The sequence below is a fragment of the Pelodiscus sinensis genome, chromosome 1, assembly GCF_049634645.1.
Source record: "Pelodiscus sinensis isolate JC-2024 chromosome 1, ASM4963464v1, whole genome shotgun sequence".
Lineage (NCBI taxonomy): Eukaryota > Metazoa > Chordata > Testudines > Trionychidae > Pelodiscus > Pelodiscus sinensis.
Genome location: NC_134711.1, coordinates 131,197,823 through 131,214,131, shown reverse-complemented (window position 1 = coordinate 131,214,131; position 16,309 = coordinate 131,197,823). Strand labels below are relative to the sequence as shown.

The window sequence follows — 16,309 nt, the reverse complement described above, 5'->3', positions numbered from 1 at the left end:
CTGTCGGCAGAGGCATGCAGATTAGGCAGGTCGACATTGCAAACGAGGCAGGGATTTAAATATCCCATGCCTAATTTGCATAAAAATGGCCACCGTGTTTTGCATACTCAGCACTTTGTCGGCAAAAAGCAGCAGTCTAGAGGGGGATCTGTTGAGAAAGAAAGCCTTTTTTCAACAGATTCCTTATGCCTTCTGCATAAGGTACATGTGAAAGTACATGCTGCCAATGGCGCTGTAGCATCTAGAGCAGTGGTCCCCAACCTTTCGGGGCTGCTGGGCACCCGGAGGCAGGGCCACTCACGCGCGGGGCACCCAGGGGTGGGGCCGCGCACGTGCCCGGGGGTGGGACCACCCAACGCCGCGTGCCCGGTGCCGGCGCCACACTCCCGGGGCCAGCTCCGGTCCTGTGCCACACGCCGAAGGGTGGAGCTGCCCATACGCCACGTGCCCGGGGCCACTCCAGTGCCGTGCGCCCAGGGGCAGGGCCACCCATATGCCACGTGCCCGGGGCCAGAACAGCCCATGCGCTACATGCCCGGGGCCGGCACCACTCCTGTGCCGTGCGTCCAGGAGCCGGCAGTGCCCATGCGCTGCATGCCTGGGGCCGGTGCCGCTCCTGTGCCTTGTGCCCAGGGGCAGGGACGCCCATACGCTGCACGCCCAGGAGCCAGCAGCGCCTATGCGCCACGCATCCTGGGGCAGGGCCAGCCCGATCACTCGGCGGGCTCATAAAAATGGCCCGGCGGGTGCCATGGTGCTCGTAGGCACCACGTTGGGGACCACTGACCTAGAGACTACCAAAAATATATAAATTGTATCATGAACGTTCGTGGGCACAGCCCACTTCTTCAGATGACACGAATGCTCATGATACAATTTATATATTTTTGGTAGTCTCTAGGTGCTACAGGGCCATTGTTTTTTAAGTTTTTTTAGTTACAGACTACATGACACTCATGCCAATGAGAGTACCAATGACACCCGAGGAGAGCATGTGACAGAGCAATGGTCATCCTCAAATACCATCCCACTCAAATGTAATGGTTTCTCATTAAGCCTATCATTGGCTTTATTCCCTACCCAGCATATTTAGTGCAGCCATGAAAGACATGTGTAACACTTCTGCCCATTGAAGTCAACAACAAATAGGGCCAGGTTCAATATCTAGAAATCCTTTTCAACACCACATAAAACTGGCTCTAGCCTCCAGCTGTGACCTGGGAAAACATCACCCCAATCTCTGGGTATCTCTGAGAGGTAATACTTCCCTGCTTCCAAACACAGCATGTGATTAGTGTAGAACAGAAACTTTTAATTAAAGGAGGGAATCTCATGACATTCATTATGGAAAAGGCCTCAAGCAGGATTCATAATGATTGAACTGTGAGCAGGATGCCCACCCAAAGGTGTATGGAGCAATGTCTTCTGCCTCATGTTTTTGAGTTCCAAAAATTCCTTTACTTTGCCTCTCTCTGTTCCTTCACCTTCTCCATCATTATGATTGTCCTTGGTCAGTGAGGACCACGGGTTCAGAGGTTCATCTCTCTGAGTTCACCTCCCCACCAGGGAGGCACTTGTTCTGGCTGGCTGCCCTGCTGCTGTTATTCCTATCTAATGACTGCCTGCCTCTCTGCTGTAATCTCTGCAAGTCAGTCTCTTGTGACTGTCAGCTCTTAGTGAAGTAGGCTGTGCAGAAATGCTGTCCCACCAGAAATGTTTTCAGCTCTAGTGAGCACTTAGCATAACAAAGGCTCTTAATGGAGTTTATTTAGCTGTATGTTTGAAAAGGTTAAACCAGACCAAGGTTTAATGTGATAGGGAGAGTCTCCCTTACAGAAAGTCCAAGTCTCCTGGCTTGGACAGGTTCAATATCTTGGGCTGTGTCCAGACTCAGGGGTTTTTTCGGGAAAAGTAGCCTTTTTCCGAAAAAACTTCCCCTGCGTCCAGACTCAAGCCGCGTTCTTTCGAAATTAAATCGAAAGAACGCGGCTTTTCTTTCGATGGTGGTAAACCTCAATTCACGAGGAAGAACGCCTTCTTTCGAAAGTTCCTCTTTCGAAAGAAGGCGTTCTTCAATGTAAATAGGGCTTCTTCAAAAGAGAGCATCCAGACTCACTGGATGCTTTCTTTCGAAAAAGCAAGCCGCTTTTTCGAAAGTTCAACGTGCAGTCTAGACGCTCTCTTTCGAAAGAGGCTTGCAGTCTAGACATAGCCTAGGAGTCCTTTTCAACACAACACAGAACTGGCTCTAGCCTCCACCTGGTGACCTGGGAAAATGTCACCCCACCTCTGGGTATCTCTGAGGGTATGTCCACACTAGAATATCCCGGGCTTTATTTGCATGTTCCCGGGCGCTGCCATTTTTAAATGCCCGGTAGTTCGGACTCCCTGCCCGCGGCTCCATGCAGCACAGGCTAGGTAGTTCAAACTAAAGCCCCTAATTCAAACTACCTAGCCCGTGCCACGTGTAGCCGTGGGCAAGTAGTTCAAACTACAGGGCATTTAAAAATGGCGGCGCCCGGGAACATGCAAATTAAGCCCAGGATATTCTAATCCCGGGCTTCATTTGTAAGTTCGAATGACTACATTAGCCACCCTAGTTCGAACTAAGGTGGCTAGTGTAGACATACCCTGAGAGGTAATACTTCCCCACTCCCAAACACAGCGTGTGATTAGTGTAGAACAGAAACTTCTAATGAAAGGAGGGAATCACATGACATTAGTTATGGAAAAGGCCTTGTCTCTCCCTCCCTCCCCCCTTACTTTCATAGGGTTCTGGCATTCAAGTCCCTGGCTTAACAAGGTCTTTTCAGCTGAGTGTGAGGGGGATTGTGAAGTACAGTTCATAATGAAGATGAGGTTGATAACATTTCACACCTCCTCCATTCAGCACTACAATGATTTGTAATCCAACACCAGCCACAGGTGACCACTTTGAGCAACATCAGTATCTGCTGAATACCTAGGCAGACTAGCTCATGTAAATAAAGTTTGCTCCTGAAGTGTCTCCCTGTCCCAGCTACCTGGCCTGGGAGAATTCCTTCAGGCCCTGCTTACAGTGTTGCCTTCAAGTCGCCATTGTCAAGTCCAAGTCGAGTCTCAAGTCACTACAGTTCAAGTCTCAAGTCGAGTCTCGAGTCCCTAAAGTCACTTTTGAGTCAAGTCCCAAGTCGAGTCTCAAGGCTTAATTTAAAAAATGTCAAGTCACTTTTGTACAAACCATCAATATCGATAAATAACAATAACCACTATCTGTTTTCATTTATTAACATAAATCATACTTGCCGTACTTGCGAACTACTAGTAGGGGGGCTGGGGATAGAGTTTTGTGGCTGGGGACAGAGGAGTGGGGAGAGGAGAGTGGCGGGAGAGAGTCCCCTGCACCCACCTCCTCCCAGGATTCCCTTCATCCCCCGAGGATAGCCGGCATGTGCCTCTCCCGGGACTGACTAACTTCCCCCGCACACCTCCTCCCCCGGGGCCAACCCCGTGCGCCCTCCCCTCCCGCGGCACAGTGAAACCCCTGCACGCTGCCTCCCCTGGGGCCAACTCCCCCCCTCCCGCGCGCTCCTCCTCCGGGGCCGACTCACCCCTCCTGTGGTGCAGGGAAGCCGTCGCGTCCCTCCTCCGGGGCCGACGCCAGGCGTTAGGGGAAAGGGAAGTGGCAGAGAATTTAACTTGGCAATTTCGGACAATTTGTTCACCAAGTCCATTTAACAAAATTTGCAAGTTTCAAGTTGAGTCTCAAGTCACAAACAATGAACCCGAGCTGAGTCTCAAGTCGAGTCACCTAGGCGACTTAAGTCGGACTCGAATTCAAGTTGTAGGACTCGAGTCAACAACTCTGCCTGCTTATGCATGTGTACTACCCCACTTCACTGCGGTGGCCTTCATACAGCCCTAAAGCACCAGTTCCTTCAAAGCTGTCTAGCTGGAATCCTCTTGTGCTCTGTGGATACAGAGTAGCTGCAGTGCCATGAGGCACTTAGACTCCTAGGGTATGTCTAGACTGTAGCCCTCTGTCGGCAGAGGGATGCAGATTAAGCAGGTCGACATTGCAAATGAGGCAGGGATTTAAATATCCCAAGCCTAATTTGCATAAAAATGGCTGCTGCGTTTTGCCGACTCAGCACTTTGTCAGCAAAAAGCAGCAGTTCTTACCAACAACCACAGGACATACCACACTAATACCAACCCTGCTCCCTTCCCTTGCAACAAACCCCGTTGCCAGCTTTGTCCACATATTCATTCTGCTGATACCATTATTGGACCTAACCAAGTGAGTTATAAGATCAAGAACACATATTCCTGCGCATCCAGAAATATAATCTATGCTATCATGTGCCGAAAGTGTCCGTCTGCTATGTACATTGGACAAACATCTGAGACACTTCGCCAAAGGATTAATGCCCACAAAACAGATATCAGACAAGATCACAAAGAAAAAACAGTTTCTTGCCATTTTAACCAGAAGGACACTCTCTCAATGACTTAACCACCTGCATTCTGCTGCAAAGACCTTTTACATCTGCACTTGAATCCTCTGAACTGTCATTCATGTTAAAATTCGACACTCTCCAAAAAGGAATGAACAAACACTTGAACTATCTTACCCATTATCAAGATAGCTTCCCCAATTATCACCTCTAATACCATTAACTCACAAACATCCCACTCTCCCCACCTCTAATATCAATTCACAGACACTTACCTTCCTTCCTTCCTCCCCCCCCCCACGCATCCCCCTCCTGTTCTGAAATGTGATTTGTCCTTTTCGTATGTGTTCATTTTTTTTAACTGTATCCTTTGGTATATATGGTTGTGACAATTTTCTTCCACTATTTGATCTGAGGAAGTGGGTCTGGCCCACGAAAGCTCATCATCTAATAAACCATCTTGTTAGTCTTTAAAGTGCTACATTGTCCTGCATTTTGCTTCAGCTACCCCAGACTAACACGGCTACATTTCTATCACCAGTCTAGAGGGGGTTCTGTTGAGAAAGAAAGCCTTTTCCGACAGATCCCTTATGCCTCCTGCTGATAAAGGGATGTAGTCTAGACATACCCTTAGTGAGGCGGGTGGTAAACTGAGAATGCTACTGCACCTGAGCCTAAGTCCACTGAAGTCAATGGGAAGATTCTATTGTGCTCATTCAATCTTCCTCCTCCATTACTTCCCCAACACACATTTGTCTATTTCAGCCACCTGTTTCATCTGGTCATACACCCAGAGGCTACGTATACACTGGCCCCTTTTCCGAAAGGGGCATGCTAATTTTAAACTTCAGAATAGGGAAATCCGCGGGGGATTTAAATATCCCCCGCGGGATTTAAATAAAGATGTCCGCCGCTTTTTTCCAGCTTGTAGATAAGCCGGAAAAAATCGTCTAGACTGGCCCAATCCTCCGGAATAAAGCCCTATTCCGGAGGATCTCTTATTCCTACTTCAAAGTCCACAGCAGGCCCGGGCACCCTGGAGGCATCTGGAGCAGCCTCTGCCTGCAACACACTCAGCCTGCCGTGGACAGGATTGGGCTGTGGCAAGGGGGCCATTCCAACCTGCCCGCACCTCCTCCATTTGGTTAAACTGTCAAACATAATGTTTAATGGGATTTTAATGGGATTTTACATCCCTACTGAGAATGGGCCATATTTTTTGAGAACTAAAAACTGAATCTGCATATTTTATTTTGTTTGCATGCCCAGAAGGTAATATTTAATCTGTTCAAAAAAACAGAAGATTATAACCCTTTTGGATTCAGTATTTGTTTGTAGCTTAATGTAATTCCCCCAAAATAAAAATAATGAGCAACAATTGGCTTCCCAGTGTGAAACAGCTTGAGAGAGCTTAAATGGTGTTATTACCTGTTAATTGTTCTCTATGGGAAAAATTAAACCAAGAGATATGGAAGTCAAAATCACCAATTCCTTACAAATAATGTTAGGCAGTAAAAATTGAAATGAACATAGACATCCTGGTTTAGGGGTTTTGAGAATCCTTTTTTTGTTTGTTTTTTATATCACAAGAGAAAGAAGCATCAAATTGTAGCAAGCCCCTGTGGGTGCACCTTGTTGCAGTATTTCCAGTGGGTTATAAAAGAAACAAGCTCAGAGCAGCTGTATGATATGAGCTGTGTAATGACCACAAAAAGAAGAGGAATACACAGAAAAAAAGAAGAAAAAATCCTTTGGTAGGCTGAGACAACTGCTTGAACAAGGAAGGCCAGAAAACAATGACTCTGCAAGAATATTATGCAAAAATGTCCTTACTGGAAACAGAAGACCAAGCTCTGTTAAAAGGCATGCAGAGCACACTGCAATGCATTCACAAGCACCATGAAAATCTTGCTGCAATACTGGATCTGACCATAGCAGCTAGAGTCCTGTGAAATCCTTCACTGACAGAAATTTGGCATTATGGGTCAAATTTAATCTTGATGTGACTCGGCTATACATATTGGCTGTGTCTAGACTGCACCCCTTTTGCAGAAAAGGGATGCAGATTAGACACATCGCAATTGCAAACGAAGCAGGGATTTAAATCTTCCCCGCTTCATTTGCATAAACATGGCTGCCGGTTTTTTCCGGCACGAGGCTTTGCCAGCAAAAAGCGCCAGTCTAGACGGAGATCTTTCGGAAAATAAAGCCTTTTCCGAAAGATCCTTTATTCCTGATTTTAAGAGGAATAAGGGATCTTTCAGAAAAGGCTTTATTTTCCGAAAGATCCCATCTAGACTGGCGCTTTTTGCTGGCAAAGCCCCGAGCCGGAAAAAAGCGGCAGCCATGGTCATGCAAATGAAGAGGGGAAGATTTAAATCCCCGCTTCATTTGCAATTGCGATGTGTCTAATCTGCATCCCTTTTTCGCAAAAGGGGTGCAGTCTAGACACAGCCATTGTGACTCCTTTACTCCTGTTCTCAGGAGTAGGTCACCAGTATCTGTCCATTGCTTCTTGTTTCTCTGCTTCACACTTACACTGTGAATCCAGCTCTCTTTTCACAAAACAAATCAAGCTATTTCTCCTACAAATTGAGAAAGTAAAGAAAGGGGGATTTTGATTATTGCTGTTTGCATGGCTCAACAATTAGGGCAATCTAATCACCCGTGGCGAGTAGATTTTAGCCCGGCACGGCGCCGCAGCATGATTAGCGCATGCGTAACGCGGTCTGCGCATGCGCAGTGTGCCAAACTGCATGGCTGGTAAGCAAGGATCGCCACCGCTTGTCAAGCCCTGGCTATTTGCATTTTTAAATGCTTGGGGAAGAAAGAGATGCAGCTGCTCTGAAATAATGTATTGACTGGTTCAATCTCAAATCATGAGAAAGGATTGTGAAAATCAAAAGTGGTCACAAATACCGGAGGTATCCCAAAATAGTGCTGCCGTGTAAATGTAGCCAAAAAGTAGGGTAATTATTCTGAAATAAAGTCCCATTTATTCCACAGTTGAGTGTCCACATGGAGAGCTATTCTGCAATAGCTATTGTGGAATAGTTTATTCTGCAATAGTTATGCCAGTAAATTCATCATAATTTAAATAAGGCCTCAATCACAGATAAAAAAAAAGGTTTATTGTAAAATAAAGGTAACTAGTTAACCTTTCTTCTAATTTCCCATGACAATTTTATATTACCTAAATTTTAGGTCCAGTGCAGGGCTACCACCAGGGGTACACTAAAGGGGTAGTTGCTTTTGGGGCCCAGTGATTTAAAAGGGTCCGGGGCTCCCAGACACCACTGCCACTAGTGTGGTAGCAGCAGTGGCCAGAGCCCCACACCCTTTAAATCACCACTAAAGCCCTACAAGGTGTGGTTCTGGTGGCACTGAGGGATGGCTGGGGAAGGCTAGCCCTTGGCCAACCCCCTCCCACATGCCCTGCCACTGGCAAGTCTGCTGCCAGCCATGGTACTATGACTTCTTCTTAACTAAAATTATGACATCCCATAGATATACAAGGGTTATAAATAGGCCCTTGTTCTCTTTCACTATAATGACCAGGAAAAAAAAGTCTTCTGCACAATCTTGAGGAGGAAATCAACTGGTTTATGTGACCAAAACCTCACCATGCAAAGCAGAAGCACTGGTCTTATGCAACATTGACCCCTATGGGAATATTATCAATTTGTTTAGTGTAAAAGTGACATAGGACAAAATAATCAGACTATCACCCATGAAAACTAGCAAGTCTTCAAGTGTAGAGGATTATGGAGTTGGTTTTGGTAAATTCCTGACTATCAAGATTTCTCTATGGAAGTTCCTTATAGTAAGTCATTCTTTCTCCCTAGCAACTCTCCTTGAAGACACTATGATAGAATCATAACTGTGATTCTGGGAAGGAAAATAATAAAAAAAGCTGACCAATCTCTCTTTCAAATGTATATAATCATCACATAAGAGCTTATGAATTGTCTCACCCTGAAATATTCATTTGGACCAGTTTAGATTGAGTTTAGAAAGATCAACAAGAAACAAAATTGTGTGACTAAATCACAGCACAGCCCATGCTGAATCTCAAAGAGCTTCTCCTGATCCTCAATGTTCAAGAAGTTGGCTGTTGACCAAAGAATCTGTCAAGTTACCAGTATTATTTTAAGTCCTTGAGAAATTTAGTTTTGACCATGAATGTATTTCCTAAACTATGTTGTTGTTGTTTTCCAATAATAAGCCTAAAGAAGCCATCTCTGAAACAGGACACATTCTGTCAGTTTCTTGTGAATTACATCACGAGGCAAGACAGAGCTTCTTCCTGTACCAAGTGCCTCCCAAATGCAATTTGGTACTAATTATCAGAGCAGAGAATGGTACACGAAGGACTGTGAGCACACAGTCCCACTGTTCATTGGCAATACTTAGAAGTGAAGCAATTAATCAGATTTCTCAACCGGCATTTGATCCAAATCAGTGAGTCAGTGGAGTTACTCCAGATTTAACCTGAGGCAACTTAAAGCAGAGTTGTCCCAACTGGCCCAATGCTGCCCTGAATCCAAAAGTACAATACCCACTGACTTCAATGGGAGATTCAGAGAGAGAATTGGGCTCAACATCACCAAGTCTAAGGCCAACACTACACTAAAAAATTAGGATGACCCAGCACATCCCTCAGATGTTGAAAAGTTCACACCCTGCCCTGAGTGATGTAGCTAAGCAGGCCACATCCCTTCCATCTACCTAACTTGAATACTGCGTATGGATGTGGTCACCTCATCTCAAAAAAGATATATTGGCATTGGAAGAGGTTCAGAAAAGGGCAACGATTAGGGGTTTGGAACAGTTCTCATATGAAGAGAGATTAAAAAGACTTGGACTTTTCAGCTTAGAAAAGAGGAAACTGATGGGGGATTTGACAGACACCTACAAAATCATGACTTATAGAAAAAGTGAATAAGGAAATGTTATTTACTTATTCCCACAATGTAAGAACTAGGGTTCACCAAATAGAAATAATAGGCAGCAGGTTTAAAACAAACAAAAGGAAGGGGGTTTTTTTTCCCACTCAGCCCACAGTCAACCTCCTTGCTAGAGGATGTGGTGAAGGCTAGGACTTTAACAGGGTTCAAATATCCTCATTCCACTTCCTTCCTGTCCCTTCTCTGGGGTCCTGCCCCTGCTCCACCCCTTCTCAGGGCAGTGAGAAGGGCAGGAGTCAGGACAGCAGAGGAGGGTGAGGGGTTGGGGGGCAGCAGGCACCAGGGGAGCTGATGGAGGGAAGGAGACATGGCAGCAGAGGGAAAAGGTAAAGGTTTATGAGATATTTATGAATAACTTGGGTGCCACAGTGGCACATCCAAACAAGCATGAACTGAATACTGGTGCACAATACAAAATTCATTCTGCTCATGGGAGGAAACTCTTAGAGGGAACACTTCCTCTAGCCTCTCTGCCCCCAAGTTAATGTCACACACATGGGTTAATGCAGGATAGTTGCATGAGGGGACTTGGTGGGGGCCAAATTAATCCCTGTTGGTAGGAGGATGGTGGGAAAAGTCCTTAGAGGGGGGGGTCACATGACACCTTTTACTTCTGATTATGTGCCCATCTTGCCCCCAGAGTGTTACCTCCAGAGGTATGGCCAATAGGAGTCAGGGGGTGTGGCCAATGGGGGTCAGGGGCGTGGTTAACAGGGGTTAGGGGTGTGGCTAATGGGGGGTCAAAGTACATTTAAAAAAAATTCTTTGGGTGCACACCCTAATGAAATGTGCTGCACATGCCTATGATAGGGATAATGACTCCAGACATGACAGGTTAGGCATTTTAGAACTCACTACTCGAAGATTTAAATATGTGTGAGAGAAATGAAAATGATGAAATACACAGACCAGTCAAAACCCCAAAGTAACACACTTTGCAAGCAGTAAAACAAGTAACAATAATCCCCCCACATATGTGTTGGGTTGGAAGATGAGAGTGAAGGACAGTGTGTGTTTGTGAGAATGACAGACACACCCACTGTGTGCGTGACATATGCATTGCCAAGCTCCCTCCCTTCTCTCAATGTGGAGAAGGGATGATAAGAACTAGTCAACTGGTAGACTATATGTTAAGCATTTGCTTATTGGAAAGTCTGTTGACTAGTTGATCCCTGCCCCCTCAGCTGCCTCTATGACAGTGGTCCCCAACCTTTCTGTGTGGCAGGCGCCGCACCGGTGGGTGACGTCATCCTGCTGCATCGCCCAGCCAGCCAGCCCTGTACCAAGTGCGCCTGTGCCAGACCCCTCACTGAGGCCATTTCGCCGCTCTGGACCGGCCGCCCTGCTCCCGCAGCTTCCCGGCCGCACTCCCCCGGCAGGTTCTTCCACCGCCGGCGCTTCTCCACGCCCCGTCACGGCGCGAGTTCGGCCCCGCAGCCTGTGCGACCTGTCCTCCCCCAGCCATCCCACATAGACTGTGTCGAGACTGCGGGGTTTTTTAGAAAAATGTAGCCTTTTTTCGAAAAAACTTCACCTGCGTCTAGACTACAGCCGCGTTCTTTCAAAATTAAATCGAAAGAACGCGGCTTTTTTTTCGACGGCGGTAAACCTCATTTCACGAGGAAGAACGCCTTTTTTCTAAAGTGCTCTTTCGAAAAAAGGCGTTCTTGAATGCAAACAGAGCTTTTTCGAAAGAGCATCCAGACTGCCTGAGTGCTCTCTTTCGAAAAGGCGGCTTGCTTTTTCGAAAGTACTGCTTGCAGTCTAGACGCTCTTTTTTGAAAGAGGCTTGCAGTCTAGATGTAGCCATAGTGACCCCGACTCGGCGTGCGCACATAAATGCCCCGGCGGACACCATGGTGCCCATGGGCACCGCGTTGGGGACCACTGCCTATGAGATAGAGGCAGCAAAGGGGGAGGAGAAGGGGTATTTCAAAGCGGCAGCACTGCTCATCTGAGCCAGGGATCAGATATGCAGCAGCTGCCCCTTTGAAGCACCGCCTCTGCCTTCAAAGGGGCAGCCGTGGAGCCCAGGGTCAGCTGGGAACTCCCCAGCTGATCCCATGCTCCATGCAGCATTTCCTCAGAACTGACGCCGGGTTCCACGTGGCATGCAGCGCAGCATGGAGCCCAGGATTAGTGGGGGACTCTGAGGGTATGTCTACACTACAGCACTAATTCGAACTAGTTAATTCGAACTAAGCTAATTCGAACTAGTGCATCTAGACCTAAAAACTAGTTCAAATTAGCATTTTGCTAATTCGAACTAGCATGTCTACATTGAGTGGACCCTGAACCGAGGTTAAAGCTGGCCGGAAGCAGTGCCGGCAGGGCATCAGATTAGGACTTAGTGTGTGGAGCTGCTGCCTCAGGCTAGCCGAGGGCTGTGCTTAAAGGGACCCAACCCCCACCCCAGACAGACAGTTCTCAGGAGTTCCCTGCTCGCTTGTCTAATTCGATGAGGGACAGCAAAGCAGTCCTGGCTTGGAGTGCCCTGAATGCCCACACTCGGCACATCACAGCACTCGGCCATCAGCCCAGCTGCAGTTGCCGCAGGCTGCCATCCGGGGGGGGGTGTAAATCAGGGGGCTGCAGGAGAGCTTCCACCCCGAGGAGCCCGCAGAGCCACCCCAGTCCTCCCCATTGGGGGCTCATACCCCATTCCTCCCTCACCTCCTTCCACTTACCCCTCCCTAGCCCCCCTTCCTGATGTACAAAATAAAGGACACGTGTTCAAAAATAGAAACTCTCTTTACTGAACAAAACTCGGGGAGACTGGGAAAAGGAGGTGGGAGAGGGGAAGAGAGAGGGTGGGAGAGGGGAGGGCAACAGGTTTGGAACAGGTGGTTTGGAACAGGTCCCACATGAAGAGAGGCTAAAGAGACTGGGACTTTTCAGCTTAGAAAAGAGGAGACTGGGGGGGGATATGATAGAGGTCTATAAAAGCATGAGTTCCCATAATAGAAGTAGAGGACACCAAATGAAATGGATGGGTAGCAGGCTTCAAACTAACAACAGAAAGTTCTTCTTCACAAAGCAAAGAGTCAACCTGTGGAACTCCTTGCTGCAGGAGGCTGTGAAGGCTAGAACTAGAACAGAGTTTAAAGAGAAGTTAGATAAATTCATGGAGCTTGGGTCCCTGGAGTGGTATTAGCCAGGGGTAGAAATGGTGTCCCTGGCCTCTGTTTGTGGAAGGCTGGAGATGGATGGCACGAGACAAATGGCATGGTCATTGTCTTCGGTCCGTCCCCTCCGGGGTAGCTGGTGTTGGCCGCTGTCGGCAGACAGGCTACTGGGCTAGATGGACCTTTGGTCTGACCCAGTATGGCCGTTCTAAGCTCAGGGCTCAGGGTCGGGGGTCTCAGTGAACCACCTTGATTTTCATGCAAACCTGCTCCTGGGTGGCCAGGCTGGCAGCTATCCTGCCCTAGACGGCCACTTTCTTGTGCCTAGTGCAGAGGTCATGGATGAGGTCCACGATGTCCGCACTAGACCAGGCGGCGCCTGCCTCTTGCGGCCCCGGGCAGGCTCCTGGGAGCCACCAGCCTGGTCCCGGGAAGAGGCGGAGGGCTGGATGGCAGCGGGTGGCTGGCTCGTGTCGTGCGAGTTGCAGGGTCTGCTGGCTGGGTGCTGGCAGGCTTGCACCTGGCACGGGCACCGTAGCCAGACCATGCCCCTTTAAGGGCTCCGGGGCTGGGTGGGGGGCAGAAGAGTTTCCCTGGTGGTGCCCAGAGTGGCAACCAGGGAAAGCTGGGGAGGGCTAGCCTCCCACTAGTTCGGATTAAGTGGCTACACAGCCCTTAATTCGTACTAGGCGTTAGTCCTCGTAGAATGAGGTTTACCTAGTTCGAATTAAGCACTCCGCTAGTTCGAATTAAGTTCGAACTAGCGGTTTGCATGTGTAGCGCCTATCAAAGTTAATTCAAATTAACTTTGTAGTGTAGACATACCCTGAGTCCCCTGCTGACCCCGGGCTCCATGGCTTTGAAATGCACAAAAGCCCCCGCTTGGGACTCACGTATATTTAAAAGCAGGCATCCGAACGCAGCCCAAAGTCATCGGGTCTTCACCCTGGGCCCAGGCTGTACGTGCAGTTCCACATTCCTCCTTTGAATGAGCCCCAGCGGGGGGGCTCTTGTACATTTCCAAAGGGGAATGTGGAAGGGCCTATTGACTAGTTGAGTAGTCGATGGAAATTCCATCGACTACTCAACTAGTCAGTTAACCACAATTTAACATTCCTTATGTGGAGATAGAATACAGGATTTGGGGTAGGAAGGACACTCTGTTATCAGCACCCCCTTCTCCCTCCCATACCTGCACAGCAAGCAGGAGGCTCCCAGGGGGGCAGCTCCAAGGCAGAGGGCAGGAGCAGCAGGGCAGTGGATGGATGGGCAACTGAAGTGCCAGCACTTCTTAGCTTCCCAGCCAGGATCACCTGTGAAAGGCTCCGATATCTAACGGAAGAGTCTGATCTACTGGTTGGCGACACTTAGTTAGATAGATTCATGTAGGTTAGGTCCAGCAATGGCTATTAGCCAAGATGGGTAGGAATGGTGTCCCTAGCCTCTGTTTCTCTGGAGGTAGGTGAAGGGGAGGGATCACATGAGGATTAGCTGTTGCGATCCCTCTCTCTTGGGCATCTGGCATTGGCCACTGTCAGCAGACAGGATACTGGGCTGATGGACCGTTGGTCTGACCCAGTGTGGCCATTCTTATGTTCTAACTGCTGCCTCTCAGAGACATGAATTAACTACAGCAATGGCAGAGCCCCTCCTGTTTCTGTCATGAGCGCCCATAATACAGCAGTTACAGTGCTGCAGCTGTAGTGGTTTAACCACAGACATAACCTAAAGCCATGTCACTGGAAAATTCCATTGTCTCTCCTCTCCAACCTGAACTTCAAGCTGATTGGTACATCCAGGAGTTCATATTCCTTGCAATTAATATCCTCCCTCAACTATCAAAGATATACAAAATATCATCTGCTTTGGGCGGCGTACATAAGAAGGATGAGATTTTTAAGAAAAATAGGTGCTGGAAAAGAAGTATGTATGAGTGGTGAGTGTTTGTTTCTGTGTGGGAGTGAATATAGAAGAGAGGTACAAAAGGGAAATGTGAGTCATTAGTAGTCTTTGCAGGTTGGATCTCATAGTCTAGATATTTATTGGCATTTCAAAATACACACGTTTTGTCCCAATTAATACTGAGGCTTTACTGTAATAATAGTTAGCTCTTGTATAGTGTTTGTCATCTGTGGTTCTGAAAGCACCTTCAAAAGGTAAAACCACATTGGCAACATGGGGAAATAGAGGAACTGTTACCCGCACAAATTTCTCTATCCCTTCTACACTGTAGGGAAACACACCTTTACCCAGTTCCTAGGGCTCAAGGTGCAACCCTGTTAATTTACACACCCACCCTTACCCAATTTGTAGGACTCAGAGCACATCTTCTTGCGGGTTTTGCAGGATCTTTAGCCACTTGAAAGAGCCTCACACAGTAATATTCTTATCCTCTATTTATTGACAATTCCCAAACAAGCAGAATACACATGCTAAGCACACAGTGTTATGCTCACCAATCCGGGTGCAGGCAGACTTCCCCTGTTGGCCAGGCAATATCAGTGTCTCTGGTCTTAGGCTGTATCTTGCAGGTGAGTTCTTCTTTTCCAGGTCTTCCCCTTTCTCTTGGTGTTCCTGGTCTTCTTCCAGCCTTTTCTTCTTTCCTTCTGCTTCTCTTATTTCTGATCTTCTTCCTGGTCTCCATCTTGAACCCCAGTTTATATAATAAAACATGAGTCCTGCTTAGCTATACCTTAACCCATTATTTTAGTATAATTTTACTAACCAATCATTACAAAATTACCTAACCAATCATACCCCACCACCTTAATTGATTTACACCTAGCAAAATTAATTATACAGCAGAGAGAAACAGTTACAAACCAGACAGAGATCACACAATTAAACAATTGGAAAGTGTAATGACAATGATCATAGAATGAGGATTCCACAACATTCTTTATTGATAAGCAGTTTCTTGCCAGACAGAATGGTGTTACTTAAGTTTTCTTTACCCATCTTGAGATCTGTTTCTTTATCTGGTGACAGTGGAGGAGCTATCAGGGAAAAGTCCTCTCCTCACAGCTTGGTGTGACCCTTTTTAATACAATTTAGATGGAATGTATGTGACTCCAGGCCTTACAGCTAATGGCTGCTGCTCTTCAGTCTGGCTACAGAAGAAGGCTTTGGGTTCAGGCCTAGTACAGGCCTTCCAACATGGCTACAGAAAAAAACATATTGTTACAGTACAGAGGGGTTAAGTGGCTTGCCTGAAACACACACACACACGCACAAAAACCTAGCCACAGAATCAACAACAAAAGGCAGGTCTTCTGATTTACAACCCTATACTCCACACATGTCAAGGCTGATTCCCCACTCTGTCAGGATGAATGCAGAAGTGGGGGGCCCACAAAAGCAACCCCAAAACCTTATCTTTTCAGGCTTTGGTATAAAACTTCCCCCCCAAATCTTAAACACCTAGATTCTGGGGATAAAATCCACTACCACCATCAAGTGCTTTTAAATCCACCAACAGAGGGGGACACTTGAAACCAACCCCAGGGTACCCCAAGCTCTTTTCCCAAAGAGCTTGAAAAAGAAAAGAGAAAATACCAATTGCAGTCTGTGGTAGCTGCCCTCTAGTCAGAGGCATGCAGATCCCACTGACAGATTTTCCAGGACACAGAACTGAACCAATGCCCGGTTAATAAAAAAGAAAACTTTTATTACCAAAACAATACTACCATTGCAAGCATAATCAAGGTGACTGGATGGTAAGAGTCACAAATTAATAAACTCATGGGGGATTCCCATGGGCTCAGGACTTAGTTACAGAAGG

General features: G+C 47.2%; 1 long non-coding RNA gene across 3 annotated transcripts in view; it reads right to left on the bottom strand.

The window, feature by feature from the left end:
• The window catches only part of LOC142818901 (uncharacterized), a 57,780-nt gene that overhangs the window by 28,576 nt on the left and 12,895 nt on the right, over window positions 1-16,309 (bottom strand). The window contains exon 3 of one of the 3 annotated variants that reach the window (XR_012896598.1): window positions 14,985-15,688. This is a non-coding gene — a long non-coding RNA (uncharacterized LOC142818901). Of the gene's footprint in view, window positions 1-13,139; window positions 15,689-16,309 lie in introns of those variants that run through there. The other 2 variants (XR_012896596.1, XR_012896595.1) reach the window with 2 other exon arrangements.